This window comes from Festucalex cinctus, chromosome 6 (assembly GCF_051991245.1).
Source record: "Festucalex cinctus isolate MCC-2025b chromosome 6, RoL_Fcin_1.0, whole genome shotgun sequence".
Lineage (NCBI taxonomy): Eukaryota > Metazoa > Chordata > Actinopteri > Syngnathiformes > Syngnathidae > Festucalex > Festucalex cinctus.
Genome location: NC_135416.1, coordinates 26,368,595 through 26,384,836, shown reverse-complemented (window position 1 = coordinate 26,384,836; position 16,242 = coordinate 26,368,595). Strand labels below are relative to the sequence as shown.

At 38.8% G+C, this 16,242-nt stretch overlaps 1 protein-coding gene and 1 long non-coding RNA gene across 7 annotated transcripts in view; one reads left to right on the top strand and one right to left on the bottom strand.

Moving 5' to 3' along the window:
* The window catches only part of LOC144021250 (high affinity choline transporter 1-like), a 93,314-nt gene that overhangs the window by 3,488 nt on the left and 73,584 nt on the right, over positions 1-16,242 (top strand). For 2 of the 6 annotated variants that reach the window (XM_077525371.1, XM_077525372.1), the window contains exon 2: positions 2,911-3,057. The exons of 2 other annotated variants lie outside the window; for them this stretch is intronic. The gene's annotated coding sequence lies outside the window, so the exon portion shown is untranslated. Of the gene's footprint in view, positions 1-715; positions 848-2,910; positions 3,058-16,242 lie in introns of all 6 variants that reach the window. 2 more of the 6 variants (XM_077525373.1, XM_077525377.1) reach the window with 2 other exon arrangements.
* Positions 11,647-13,058, bottom strand: LOC144021010 (uncharacterized). Its single transcript, XR_013284029.1, has 2 exons — positions 12,572-13,058; positions 11,647-11,870 (listed from the first exon to the last, which is right to left on the bottom strand). It is a non-coding gene; the product is annotated as an uncharacterized LOC144021010 (long non-coding RNA).

The following is a 16,242-nucleotide window of genomic DNA, read 5'->3' as shown; positions in this document are numbered from 1 at the left end:
TGTGTGATTAATTGTGAGTTAACTATTGAAGTCATGTGATTACTTACTTAAAAAATTAATTGCCTAACACCCCTACAATGATTTGCATTTTGCAAATCCCTTTTAACCTACATTCATTTAAATAAAGTACAAAGGCAATATATTTAATGTATAAACTGGTGATTGTTGTCTTGCAAATATTCTCTCATTCTGAATTGGATGATTGCACCATGTTCCAAAAATAACTTGGACGGTGTTAACAAAAGACTACAAAAGTTGGTGAATGCGGAAAAAAAAAATTAAAAAGTGGAACATTCATTGGTGAACTGCTTAATTGGCTGGCAACAGGGGAGTGTCATGATTGGACATAGACTCAGAATCTGGAGCAGTCTGTGCATAAGTGGCAATGCTGAAAACTATCATTGAAAGCCCGAGACATTTGATCCCCAGGCGGAGCTGCATTAAAAACCGGCATCATTTTGTTAAGGATATTGCCATGTGGGCACAGGAACACTAAGGCTAGCACAAGATAAAATCTCTGCACAAGTCACTCATTTGTATAACTGACAACTCACTCACTATGTTGGCTGTTTGAAAGCGCTATATAAATAAAGATGACTTGACTTAACATCAAACAATTCTCATAGTATGTATAAAATAAGGCTCTGGATGGGGAAAACTGTATGTTGCTTCTCTGAGTTTGTTCATGCTCCATTGTTCTGCCTTTGTACTCAAGCTCCCAATCAATCAAACTCTCAACCCGGTCAACTTTACCAATTAAGTCCCTATGAGGACCGGCTGTGGAGCTGGAAGGTCACGGTTCAAGTCCTGCTGCAAAGCAAAATGTAACAACTGCAACTAATTGTTGGTGAGATGCTATTCTTCCTTGCTATTGTTGAGATCCCCTTGAGCAAAGCAGCTCATCTGTTGTGCTCATCTCTTTCTTTCACGCTGACGTCTCTCTTCACATGTTTGCATGTGTGTGACCTGATTTTGTGTTTGATATCCACGCGCCCCATTCTCTGTAACGCTTATCCTCCTCAGTAGGGTCACGGGTCGTCTAACTGATGACAAGGCAAGGGTACACCCAGAACTGGTTGCCTACCAACTCCAGTTTCTGTGTGATATGCAAGACAAAATGAATTTTACTTTCCCCTTTGGCACAAGCTTTATTTCAATTCTGATACTACGTACATACTACATGGCGTTATTCTAAACCGAACGATAGCTTTTGATGATCCTGGTTTATATTTAGAAGTAGATATTAAACTCAACTGAGATCATAGGTCAACGACATAGTAACATGTATTTCACATCACGTGTAACTTTGTTGTCCTTTGTGGTTTTCTGTGCTCCAGTCAAATATCTGTTCTTTTCATGGTCACAGGACTTACTAGAAGTAATGCCTGTCAGGAAGTTGTTGACTTTTAAATTTCCATGTGAGTGTTCCACCTCAGTCCGCTCTGGTGCCAGGACGGTGCCCATTGAATGCTACTTTTCCCAGTTGTGTGTAATGTTTGTTTAAAGTTTGATCAGATGACGCAAATGAATTCTGTTAGTGTTTAGCATGTGCATTCATTGACTTGGCTTTTGACATTGTTGTTCGTTGACGATTGTTAGACATATAATATTGGACCATGTAATCACTGCACCAACAGGAAGTGAAATTGGAAGAAATATACAGCATAGTTGATCGACCCTATCTAAAAGTGTTCTTTCGCACCAAACTCAACCAAGTGTGACCTTGCTTTGCTAAAATAGAAAAGGTCTTCCCATAACTGTTTTCAATAAGTTGGACGGATACAATTGTACTGCAGGTCTTAACTACTCCTTAATTAAGAAATGTGTTTTGATCCCTGACCAAGAGTAGCTTTATAATGATAGGATGAGTGTTTGAAAAGCGGATATTAAAATTAAAATGCTTTGATCACGTGGATCAGCTAGTTGACATTTGTAACAGTTTTCTTTAAACTTGAGAATTGAAACATATTACATTCAGTGTGAGCGGTTAATGCTGTTGAACTGGTCAGAGGCAAAAGATAAAATAAATAAATAAAATAAAATTCCAGCGAAGGCACATTTCTTTCATGAACTCTTTTCTTTACTGCTACAGCAACGTTTCTTCCCATGTCATTTACTCAATACTTCATGCACTAAACCATATAGACAGAAACAAGGGGGGCTTTGAGGAAGTCTTGAGCAAGGAGGCACCCACATCCACACAGTACACACCAATCAAATTGAAAGGGGGCAGCAAAGTATAGGAAGTCTGGGAGATGATATGTGTTTCTCCCATATACTATGTATGTGTGAGTGTGTGAAGATCTTGGTGGGATATCAGGCTGGCTGTTCAGTCACTGTGAAACACAGCAGGTAGGTGAGACATTGATCTCCAGTCAGTCGTTAATTATATTCGTTTAGTGAAAGATTATTATATACATTTATATTTATATATTTTTTAATATGATATTTGAATCTAATGAAGAGTGAAGAGTATGAAAATTGACTGCAAGAGTGTTGAACAGAGAAGCAGGTTAATGAGCTAGTCAAGCGCAACCTGAGGTGCAAAAGTGTCAGTTCAGGACCAAAGATATCCCCATATGGATCGCCTTTACGTGTGGGCCGGGCCTTGCAATGCATTGTGCTCACAGCTAATTGGCTGTAGGCAGGGGCTTCGGACCACTCACCAATCAGGTCGCAGTGGTCGCGTCCCCCACTTTTGTTTTTTTTCACTTTGGCCACTTGGTCACGCCCCCTGGAGAGCTTTAAAAGAAAGGCCGCTTCCAGAGAGTTCCAACCTGTGCGTTTAATGAGTGAACCTCCAGTCCTATCTCGCAAGCCTTTTTTTTTAAACATCAAACCACTTAACTCAAAATTGACCTCATTATACATTTGTACATTTCTTCCTTTCTCTGTGTTCTCTTTGAGCAGTGTGTGCCACCATTCCAGTTGAGTGTATTTTTTTCTTGCTCCTTTTGGACGGACTCGAATTTCTGTGACCTGTGAGAATAGCATCTCTCTCTTCCATCCGCCCATCATCACAAAGACCTGAGACGTTCTGTGTAGCAGCGTTTTGGGGTATGTATCTTATTTTCTCCTGTTGCGTTGTGGTGTACTGTGTATTGAATAGTTTTTTTATGTTGCTATCATTTACATTACACTGTGTGTGTGCTTGTTTGTTTTACGTTTATTTTCAAGTTGTAACAGCCAACATACCTATGCTCTAAATAGCCTGAGTGATACTGTTGAGGCCACATAACTCTTGAGGGCTTGACTCGCTATGGTGTACAGTTTGTCTTTGTTTTGTGAATTTTTATCTCACAGGGATTGTGATTCATTTTACGCTGCTCCTCGAGGAGGCAGAAACTGACAATCTCGATTGGGGGTGAAATGTTGATAGGCTTGGAGAATACCCTTATTTGACGAAACACAGATAATTGGAAAGCTGTTAGAGATTTAAGTGTCTTATAACCTAGCCTCTGCCATTTCTTAAATGGATACTTTATGTGGGCTTACAGGCTTGTCACGTGTGTTATAATATTAGTTCAGGAATCAGAAATGTGGCATTTCCTTGGTGGTAAATCTGGGACCTCTCATTCTGTCAGCACTAATTATTGTCAGTTGTCTGTCTGGATTCTAAACCAGCTTCTAAGAGTCAACCTAAGATGTCTTGTGCTACAAACGTATTTTGTTTGTTTGTTTAATAGTTTTTACTTTTCAGTCCATACCTGTATGCTGTATAAAGGCATGTTTTTGCCTACAATTTTGTTGCCTCTCAATGTTGTCTGTCTCTGACAATCTGTTTTTTTTCTTGTAATAAGTGTGAACGTAAAGCTTTGTATTGAGTCAGTTTGGCCATAAGTGCTAATAGTGGGTAATAACCTATCCACGGGATCACAGGCGTGGTGATGGAGAAGTGGTTAGCAGCAGCGGAAAAGTACTGAGAGGCTGGGAAATGGAGACATGTGGCTAGGGAGGAAGGTATTCATAGATAGTAATAGCTGGGCTTTGCCAAGTCACACTTCTGCACCTGTATCAGAGGACATGGCTTATTTAGACAGAGAGCGTCCTCATGTCTAAAATTACTCTGGTTACACTGGCAATAAATAAATGCTGTGCCAGCTGTCTATCAGCAGCCAAATGCTGCCGAAGGTTACAAGGAGCCCTCTGATGCAACAACTTAAGGTGTCAGTCGGTGAAGTCAAACATGTTGTGTATACTGACTGTCAACAATATATGTCTATTTGCTGTGCTGGGCAATGAAATACCCTAAATGTATGGATTTGGGTCAATACAGGAGGACTATTTCTGTATTTGAACCTAGCTTAAACCCTTGTCTTATTGGAGTAACGTGCTGTCATCTGTCACCTGGTGGATAACGTTTGCATTACAACCGCATGATACAATCTAAAATGGCCAAATCCCTTTAAGCCCGCCCCCTACTGGTTGTTTCAAGCAGAAGCATACATGTACACAAATGGACAAAATTGTTTGTACCCCACCCTCAATTAATGAAAGAAACCCACAGTGGTCATTGAGAAAAAAAAAAAAAGAAAGAAAAGAAAGAAAATTAAGCAATCAAAATTGGCAATTACTTTGAATTGTCATTCAACAGACTTGTATATATAAAAAAACTAATGAAACAGGACAAAAATAATTTATACCCATAACTTAATATTTTGTTGCACAGCCTTTTGAGGCAATCACTTCAAGCAAACGATTTCTGTAACTTTGAGACGCGTTTCAGTTGTCTCAGGTTTAAACTGGCGTCTTCTCCAGATGACATGTCTCAGCTCCTTCCACAGATCTTCAATGGGATTTAGATCTAGGCTCATTTGAAGGCTGCTTGCTTTTCTCTTAGCCATTCTTGGGTGTCTTTAGCTGTATTTTGTGTTGTTGTCCTGTTGGAAGATTTATGACCTGTCAGTCTGCGACTGAGACCAAGCTTTCTGACACAAGGTGGCACATTTATCTCTAGAATGCCTTGATAGTCTTGAGATATCATTTGACCTTGCACATAAGCAAGAAACCATGTGCCAGATATAGCAAAGCAGCCCCAGAACATACAGAACTTCCTCCATGTTTCACAGTTGTAACAGTGTACTTTTCTTGGTATTTTCTTTCTTAACAGTACCAACAATTTTTTTCATGTGTGTATATGAACAGCACTCATACTAATCAGAACTGTTTGTAGAATGATTTACCATTACAGTCACAGGACTTGAATAGGAGAACACTTCCAAATGATATTTACTGATAAATTCTATTACCTAGATGGAAAATATCAACATTAACTCAGTGGACAAAACTGTAATTGTCTTTTTTTTTTCTTCTTCAAAACTTAAAGGCACAGTCTGCCGGTTTTACTCAGGAAAATGCACTTTTTAAATACAGGATTTAAACAAACTACTTCTCAATTTAAAGATCTGGGTTTTTCTTAACGTGTGTGGGTGATTTTGTCCAAAACCCCCACAACCCCAGCCTGCATTTTGCCATTTTGTGTTTGTTTTGTAAACAGCGGGATGTTTCTGTGGAAAGACAATGTTTACACCCCTCCAGCCAATTGCACAGCGGGGGCTGGCGTGTCGCAAACGGGGCCGGGCGAACGTGTCGGCTGCGTGACGTCACTCCCGCGGCAATTTTGCTGTAACATTAGGACCTTGCCCTTCATGTCAATCACTTGGAAACCTTTTCCAATTGTTGGTTAAAGAGTCAAAGCCTCATCCCAGTATAGCTTCAGTGCATCCATCCACAGTACCAAACCAGACCAATTTTATTTGATCTATTTTTTTTGCCTGCTCGTACTCCATAAAGAGAAGTCACATGAGCTATTGGGTATTATACTGACAAAAAGGGCATGATTAATGGCCAAAATTCATACTTTCTTTTTTAGTTAATTGACCCCAGTTTTGCATCTTGGCTGGGAGTTATCTCCAGCACATGTGGGTTCAAGATAAACTTGGCTGTCTTTCAGACATATTCATGATTCGCTATGATACAAAAAATTGGATGTGATCCAACTTATATTAAATCCAGACTTAATAGGTACACACTCTAAAGATGCAATGGGGTATATGTCACGGAAGAGGCGGCACGTGATTTTGCACATCAGTTTGGTTTCCGGTCCGGGTTGCAAACGCGCAACTGAGGGCCACAAAGTTGGAAGCACAAGTATTTTGACTCAGGCCACACGTCGCAAACCGAACCGGAACCAAACTGATGTGCGAAAACAGTCCCGCCTCTTCTGTGGCATATACCCCATAGTGCACAGTAGGGGTGTTAAAAAAAAAATCGATTCGGCGATATATCGCGATACTCCATCGCGCGATTCTCGAATCGATTCAATTAAAAAAAAAATCTTTTTTTTTTTTTTTTTTTTTTTTTAAAAGAGCTCAGAATTGTTCATTCGGTAGTCTTACCGATTCAACGTCTTATCATCATTGCCTTTTTTTTTTTCTTTTTTTTTTGTGTGTGTGTGAATCGATTTTTAAACTTCCATTTTTAATGGAAAAATATTCAACAAAACGTCTGACTTCTGGTTAGGATTCACACCTTGAGCATGGAAGAATGTTATATGAACGGAACATTAAGCCTTAATATTTTATTTTAATGCTGTTCAAACATGAAACAGATTACAACCTCTATAAGACTGAAATTTCAGATAAATAAATAATACATTTTCATATAAATCTTACACTCTACAAGCTTACTGATTAGTATTTTCTAAATTTGAATGAAAAAAAAATCGCAACAATCGACTTATAAATTCGTATCGGGATTAATCGGTATCGAATCGAATCGTGACCTGTGAATCGTGATACGAATCGAATCGTCAGGTACTAGGCAATTCACACCCCTAGTGCACAGGATGGCAAATGAGATGTGACTGAATCACTTTGAATACTTTTCTGTATTGTATTTCAAGAAGACTGTAACGTGAGTCTGTCCAGTCTCACTGAGAAATAGCAGATGATGCACAATCACTAGCCAGGTCCCGCTGTGTGTAGTGAGGGAGGGAGACATATATGAAAACAGTCCCGCCTCTTCTGTGGCATATACCCCATAGTGCACAGGATGGCAAATGAGATGTGACTGAATCACTTTGAATACTTTTCTGTATTGTATTTCAAGAAGACTGTAACGTGAGTCTGTCCAGTCTCACTGAGAAATAGCAGATGATGCACAATCACTAGCCAGGTCCCGCTGTGTGTAGTGAGGGAGGGAGACATATATGGGGAGTCCCTCTCCCATCAACTTCAAGATTTGGTCCAATCACCATGAAGTAATCCAGGCCTCACTCCAATGTCAAATATCTTCTATACATACAAGGAGGAGGCTCTCTAAAATCACCAACCTTCTGCAAACAACTAACTACTGGTATATGTGCATTTCAATTCAGGAAACGACTAATACAAACACAATTTTCAAGTCATTTTTAGTCAGCTTGTAAAAACCTTCATGCAATTACCATGCTTGTAAATAAGACACTCTAGCAAGCAATGTCTCTATCAGGTTTGTTTTTTATTTCATTCAAATTCCTCAACTAGAAGCCAACTTAAAGGCGCTGTCTGCCAGTTTCAGTCTGGAAAAGGCACTTTTTAAATACAGGATGCACACACTTTAACTCCTTCTCAGTCTACTCCTCTAAGCTTAAGTTAAAGCCCCAGTGTGTAGCTCACGACCGCCATCTATCGGTCAAACAAGATAATGCAATGATTTTAAGCACACGAACTACGGCGTCCCAGAGAGACCCTACTTCAACAGCCTACCACCAATTTCACCGGAACAGAACGCAAACAACTTCTGGTATTCCCTCGAGTGATGACGTAAGTGAATTGCATTTGTTAGACATACTGTACAGATCCCTAATAATTGTGATTTAGTAATTTAATTTCAGAATTAATATTTTTGTCGGCATTGTTTGGAAATACTGTACGTCAGCTAATGATAATGGCTATCTATGTTCATATTTGTTAGTGCAACTAAACCATGCAACAGAGAACACACAGTTATGTTATGTTTTATAGACATGTGGACCATCTCAAAGAGCGCGAGGAGGGGGCGAGGGAGACGACGAGGAAGAGAACGCGGTGTCTCGTAACGTACAATTATGTCATCATGGAAAAATAATTCCATTCGAGCATGCATGTGAATGGCTCAAAACATACCTTTGCTTGGAATATGTGGTATTTAGATTACATCGTTTGCTGATATGTTTAGTATATCGTACAAAAATAATTGTGTTAACTGAACTACACATCTGCAACTCAGACTCGTAATTCCCCCCGTGTCTTGTTGCTACTAACCACTCAGAAAAGTGCTGCTTACAAAAACATTTGAAACCCTTTACTCAGATATCGATTTGTCACCATGTTGAACAATTTTACCTAATAAATATCACTAAGCAACTTAATTAGTTTTGACTGAAGATACAACAGCTTCCTTGTACTTCGATGTGCAGGAATTTACATGGCTTTCACAAATAGTCTTGCTCATGTAATAATGTACTTCATTGGCTCAGTGACTTTCAGTTCATTGTTTGGTACCTCATCTGACATACAATTGTTACTTTCTTGCAGAGACTCGTACAGGAAATGACCATGGAGGAACATGAAGATATCCAAGTCCAGCTGATAGACTGACACCAAGAAATACTTTTTGACACATTGCTGACACATCAGCACCACCATGATTTCCTGTACCTGGATCCCAGACTGCAGCACCTTGGTGGACTTGTAGCAAATAAGTGACACTTTCCCAGATCCTTGAGGACAATACAAAGGTTTTTTACCTGGCATATAATTAGTCCATGTCTGACACTTGTTGTTGTAGTTTGTATAACTTGTATATTGTTGTTGTGTGTTAATTTGTACATTTTGAATAACTAAAAAAATACTATTTCCTTTGGCGTCAACATGCAGTGTTCATCCGACACCTAACCTAACACTATTTTACATGACCAGAAATGTAAAACATCAAAAGCCTGGAGAATTATTATAAATGCTTGCAATGACAAGGAATTCTTCATTGGCCAATGAATGTAAGGTACAGTACATGAAAATGAATGAATAAAATAAAGTAAAATAAAAGTCTACATGAAATGAACATATTAACAAAAAAAAAAAAAAATACTGTTAGAATATAATGAGCTACATGAATTGCAGTTGTTCCAGAATTTTACCAATACGCTGTGCATTTCAAAATATGGAAAATAGACATACAGGTTTGGGCCAAAAGTAGTGCTACAGAGCAGGTATGTGTTGTACACAGCCAAAATATCTGATTAACTCAATACCATGATGGTTTTTTTTTTGGGTTTTTTTGTGTGTGTGCTGACATTGCCCCCCATGAACATTGCAACATTCCTCAAACTCTCCCGAACACATAGTATGATCTGTAACACTACTTTTCGCCTACTCTATGATGTTATTGGGGCAAAATTAAGGAAGGCTTGTCCATTGATTGTGTGAACAGACTGCAGTAAAAATGAAGTCACTTCAATGTTTGCTGGTTTTATTAAGTTTTACATGCTCCTTGACAGCAAAGGTACATGTTATGGAGTGAGGGCATGTTCCCACCAACGATGATATCATATTCTTCAAAGGCTTGCTGAGGAAAGTGAGGGAGGAGTCACTCCATGGCTTCAGACACCTGGTCAGCAGGTCCTGTGTAAAACAAGTGGTGCTTGTACATGTGACCATTCCGTATTGCTTCACACAAAAAGTTCATGTAGTGTGTAATACCGTCCATATGCAGTGTTGCCGGTAACGCGTTACTCAAAAAAGTTGCTTTCTAAAGTAACTAATAGTCTAACGCGTTACTTTATTCTACAAAGTAGTCTGATTAAAGTTACTGTCCAGAGAATCAATGCGTTACTCCACATTTTCATGAAGAAGGCAAACTATCTCACTGTTGTAACAGTTGCAAACAACTACTGCTAACTACGAAGATGAGGCAGAAGTCATTGATCACCACACTGAATTCAGCCATGGTCTGGTCATGAATGGTTTGCACATTCAAAACAAAAGTGATGATACTTTTACTACTAGTTTTATTAACCAACAGGCACACAAGACAACAAAAAAAGTGTGCATTATGGACCATAAAAGTGGTAAAAAAAAATAATTTATTTCCATCCTCAACTGGTCCGTGAAGCATTATGGGATGAGGTCGTCTCCGCCCTCTCGCCAGGGGGAGTGACGTCAGACAAGTTACGTTTTCAGTAGGGGTGGAACAAAAAAACGATTCGACCGAACCATCGTTCGTCAAGGGGAGCTAAACGACCGTATCGGTTGCGAGTGAGGCTTTATGGTTTTCATAACAATAGCAAGAGTTCTGCGCCGTGCTCTACTTGTTTTGTTTACATTTCAGTAGCATCACCATTCAAGCTACTTCCGTGTTTCCGTGCTCGCGACACGGCGCGCGCGCGCGCGCAACGAGTGACAACATACAAATGGAGACAGTTAGCAGAAGCCGGTGCCGTACATCTCGGTATTTCCCATGGCTATCGAGTCCTCTCGGTGCACTTGTATGTCCCGGGCCGGCGTTGGTACTGCGCGCGAGCCAAAAAGAATAACTCCCGTGACGATCCAATGCATGGATTCAAACGACACAGGTATGTCCCACAGCCAACACACCAGCTAAGCTAAAAGCACACTGCAAGTATCTCATTTCTCAGTTTGTGGCTCCCTGTCAATGTCTACAACTAGCATGAGCAGCAGATAGGAGAACTGAGACGTGCCCGCGATTACGACAGCCCAAAAAACAAAATATAAACAGTAGTGATTCTGTGGTCATCATCGTGTCTCAGATTAAAAAAACAAAAAAAGATGTCATACATTAACCAAAAATGAAAGTGATGACAAAAGAAAAAACAATTGTTAAATACAAAAATTGTTGATTAAAAAGGGAAATGAACTTTTGGAAATATTTTTGCATATATTAAGTGGTTAAAATGTGTTTGATAGATTTATTGTTCCATAAGGTGGCTTCATATTTCTTTTGGATGGACGGTAGGTTTATTTCATGTCTTAAATTTATGTTTCTGAAATACTTCACAATGTGCAAATATTCTGTTTAATTGTGTTGGTGTCTGTCTAAAGGTTAAATATTTATATTTAACATTAAATTATCAACCTTTTGTTTTCCTGATCCTTATTTTGAAGAGAAAAAACAAACAAACCAAAAAACAATTATAACTGTCAATAACTACTAATAAATATTTAAACTGATACATGTGTACACACTGGAATAGCGGAACAAACAAACAATAGAGGAATTTAGGGGATTTTCATTTTCAACCTGGATAGATTTTTATTTTTTGTTTTATAAAAAGTATTTACGTTACAAGAAGTCAAGAGAGACTGCCTATTTTGTTTTTCATTAAAAAAACACCTTTATTTTCATGTTAAAAATGCACTTTCAATAAAGTATTTGGAACTCCTTCCGTTTCTACTGCATTATTTTTATGTTGAGATGGTGTTATCGGCAGCTGCTGAAAGTAACTTTTAAACTAACTTAGTTACTTTTAAAATCAAGTAATCAGTAACGCAATTTAGTTACTTTTAAAACCAAGTATTCAGTAAAGTAACTAAGTTACTTTTTCAAGGTAACTGTGGCAACACTGTCCATATGTAAATGACATACCAAGACGTCGGCTGACTTCAGTTTGTTGCAGCTCAGATATGGTAGGTGGAGATACTGGTGGTACAACACCGAAGCCTTCTGGGGTCCTCCATTCAAGTGTCCTCATTCGGGGCATTCCAATATGGCTGCTGACTCTCCCCTTGATATTTTTTTTTTCTTGCAGGTCGGTGATGTATTTAAACATTGCATGAATGCTTGTATACATCAGAATAGGGTTCTGGAAGCCCTCAAGTTTGGCTGTTGATCTAGTGTGACACAAACAAAAACAAAATTATAAAATAAAATAAAATAATTGATGATACTACTATATGTCACCAACTTTCCAACAAAGCCCCCAAAATAGAGGTAAGATCTTTAGTTTTTGGGCCCAAAACATTGTATTAGCTAGATAAAAGTAACTTGACTGCATACTGCATAGAATATGCAAAGGCTGCTTGCTTGTCGAATTTCCGTGGAAAACGTGGCAGCCTGTAAATTCTTGTGCACCCAATTACACAATGGACCAGTACACACTTGAGTGAGAGAGTTCAGACTCTAGCAGTGCTTACGGTACAGCCAGCATTTAAGTCCAGAAAGTTATTCCCTGCCGAAAATTAATTTCGAGAACACTATTTTCACCAACCACAACGAAAATAATTTTCAACTCCTCCACTAATACAGTATGCTTTAGATTCTCCATTGAAGTTATGGGCAAATATACCTCCGAAATCACAGTTACATTACATTACACAATAACTTGCGCATTTACTCTAAATATAACGTGCCAGCGGGAATCTTTTTTTTTTCAAAGCAAGTAGCTACATAACGAAATCGTTCGAGTGGTGCGGAGTTGCTAATCAACAGCTACAGTGATCGTAAAACAAAAGTACGAACATCGTATTAATTAGTACGATGTGTACTTTTTCTCTCGCTCTCAAAACGTAAACACAAATGTACTCTTACTTACCGGTCAAGTAGAAAGCAGTCGAAGGCACCGGCACGTCCCAAACCTAGTCTGTTCCTCATTTCTCTCCATCTGGCAAATGCGGCTACAATATAAACTCTTGTTTTGTCGCGCTGAAATAAAATAAATTCCCAAAGTAAGTGTGATGCTTGATAATGCTCTCTTCGGGGACCGGAAACTCTTCTTCTTCGTGGACATGCGGTCGCCATACAAACCGGAAGTGCGTTCCAAAAACGCGTTAAGAAATGGAGCGCTGAAATTTGTCTTTGACGGCACCCGTAGCAGAAAGATGGCGGCGAAACATGGCGGACACTAGAAGCCGCGGCCCGGACATGTAAGATAATTTGCGATTTCTAGACTAACCGTTATATTTTAAAAAAAAGTACGTTTATGCGATACAACATATCTTTTTACATACTACTAACACAAACAATTTTTTTTTTTTTCGAATGATTTATTGTTTCACCACTAGATGCCACTGTATAATACTGAGTGTACCTTTAATGTATGGTTGTGATTTTTTTTAAATTTACCCCCAACCTCCAGCCTATATTTTACCATTTTGTGTTTGTTTTGTCAACAACGGGACTTTTCTGGGTGGTGTCTGTGGACAGACGGTTGTTTCCCCCTCCACCGAATCGCAGAGCGGGGGTTGGGAGTGGGCGTGGCTGGAGCGGCGGGGGGCGTGTAGGCAGACGGGTTGTTTGTTTACAAGTAGAGTGATTAGAGTGATCAGAGGCAGGGGGCGGTGGGCAGAAGCAGGGGGTGTGAACATTGAGCTCGTGTGGGTTGAGCCATGGGAGGTGCCCATTTTGAATTGTTTGTTTACAAACAGAAACGGTTCGTTTACTAACAGAAACTGTCAAACCAACTGACAGGCCCTTTAAAGACAGCAATGAATGCAGTGGTTATGGTGTGTTATTTGTGCATACAGTAGTTGAAATGTGATGGACAGAAGGGTGATAGTCATGTAGTCTACAGGAACCTGTTGTGGGCTGTGTTTTTCAAGTTAATGAAAAATACAAGCGTCCTAAACTCAAATCAGGTAGTAGTAATGAGAAGAATAGAAAATTTTCATTAATTTCATGCAATTTAAGGAAAATGCAATATTGGTATCTATAGGTCTGTCTTTGAAATTATCTGTCATAGTTTTTTGGGGATTTTTTTTTTATGTATGAAGTAGTACTAGTGGTGTTGGTACTTTGTATCAGTATCAGTGATACTTAAGAGTTGAGTACTCGTACTATATAGTATCGGTCTGGGGGGTTGGGGGGTGGGGGGGGGGGAAGTGGTGGTTTTCAACATCCCTACAGTAAACAGTTGTTTCCAATGTACAGTGTTTGTACCAGTACCACAGTTTGTACCAGCCTACTTCTACTGAAACTAGGCCTGACACAACACATTTTTCAAGATGATACGTTTTCTCAGAAATTATCACGTGGTAAATGTTTACATGCCACTGAAGGGATGATATTTTAGAGGAAAGCAATTAAAGTACATAATTTTAAATTCTTAATAATATTGAACACTCAATGACTAATTGCCCCCTCGGTGTCTGAAGTTCTGTATCCAATTCCTACAATTAGTACAGTTTAGGGGTGTGAATTGCCTAGTACCTGACGATTCGATTCGTATCACGATTCACAGGTCACGATTCGATTCGATACCGATTAATCCCGATATGAATTTATAAGTCGATCGTTGCAATTTTTTTCATTCAAATTTAGAAAATACTAATCAGTAAGCTTGTAGAGTGTAAGATTTATATGAAAATGTATTATTTATTTATCTGAAATTTCAGTCTTATAGAGGTTGTAATCTGTTTCATGTTTGAACAGCATTAAAATAAAATATTAAGGCTTAATGTTCCGTTCATATAACATTCTTCCATGCTCAAGGTGTGAATCCTAAAAAAAATAAATAAAAAAAAATCGATTCTGCCCATTATTGAATCGATTCGAGAATCGCGCGATGTAGTATCGCGATATATCGCCGAATCGATTTTTTTTAACACCCCTAGTACAGTTACTACAGTTAGAATGCAAACAGTTTCCCAATTTTTACTATCACAGGCAGACGCTTTTCCCCCACACACAAACAAAACGGTTTTAACATCTTTTAACAATCTTTTATACGTTAACACTTCTTTTAATTGTGACTATGAGCGCACATTCGGCACAAACATTAAATTGGCTATGCTGAATGTGCGCTCTCTTTTAAACAAAACCTTTATTATAAATGACCTGATTTTAGACAACAACCTAGAAGGTATTCTTTTATCAGAGACATGGCTTGGCACAGATGCCCCAGTTGTTCTCACCGAGGCTGGCCCATCCAATTTTAACTTTTTATTTTCTAACAGGGATGGTAAACGTGGAGGTAGGACTGCATCAATATTTAAAGTCACTTTAGCTTCAAGGGAAGTTATTTTTAATACTTATCTATCATTTGAGTATCATTGTTTTCTTTTTAGCAATCCTCCTATTCTCTGTGTTTTAGTTTATAGACCTCCCCATCATTCTACTTCTTTTATTAGTGAGTTTTCAGAGTTCCTATCGATTTTACTTACTACTTATTATAGAATTTTAGTAACTGGCGATTTTAATGTCCACGTTGATAATATCTCGGACCCACCAAATTTTTAAACCTTTTAAACTGTCTTGATTTTAAACAGCATGTCACACAGCCGACTCACAACAGAGGACACACTTTGGACTTGGTCATAACCTATGGCCTGTCCACTTGGGGGGTCCTCTGTTGTTGACAACAGAGAACATTTTATAGTTTTGGTTAAAAGTGGAGCTACTTCATCCAAAGTTGTTCTTAAGTTCTTATTAAAATTATCAACAATAAAATCACATGAAGCAGGTAGAAAGTCTGCAGGTATTCACTTAAAAATCTCAATAAAATTTGCAGCCACCTCAGAAGTTAGGTAGCGTTTCCTCACTGTTTTCACCGGGGCATCCTGTTAATTAAAACTGGCGATGTTAAAAAATACACAATAGTGGTCGGACATAGCCGCTGTGAACTGTAACAGACTTGGTAAGAAACTCATCTGTCGAAGCAGGTGTTTAGCGGAGGTCACCCGTCTCTTTCAGTTCATGGTGGGTCTAGCAAATGTTCACGGAACCAAGAACAAGCAAGGACATGGTATAAAAAGACCACCAAATAGGATGTGTGTTAGCCGGCTAGCATTAGCGCTATTTGGCTACCATGAGCGCTACTGTACACAGTTGCGCCTCATTTACAAATGAGATAGTTGCGTGGGCCTGTGAATTGCCGGGACATGAACTGAAACAGTCGAACTGAACACTTTAAATGGGTTTTCAAAGCCGTTTCACCCTGTACAGCGGCGAACAAGGTGACTTGAGAGGGAACGAATCAGCACAACTGAATGCTGAGGTCGTAAAACACATGTATATGACAATTTATCTAGTCAGGAATAAATTATCGTGTCCATTTTATTTATCAAAAAATGAGCCGATAGAGTAATTAATGTGACAAGCCTAACTGAAACAAAGGGACATTCATTGATTCCTTGTGCCATTTAGTGGTGAACTAATAATTAATTCATTTTAAAAACTGACTGCTTATGTCAATAGTATGCATAAATATATGTTGTATCACATAATCATATATATATAATTGTAGGTCTAATAATCACTAATGGCTGC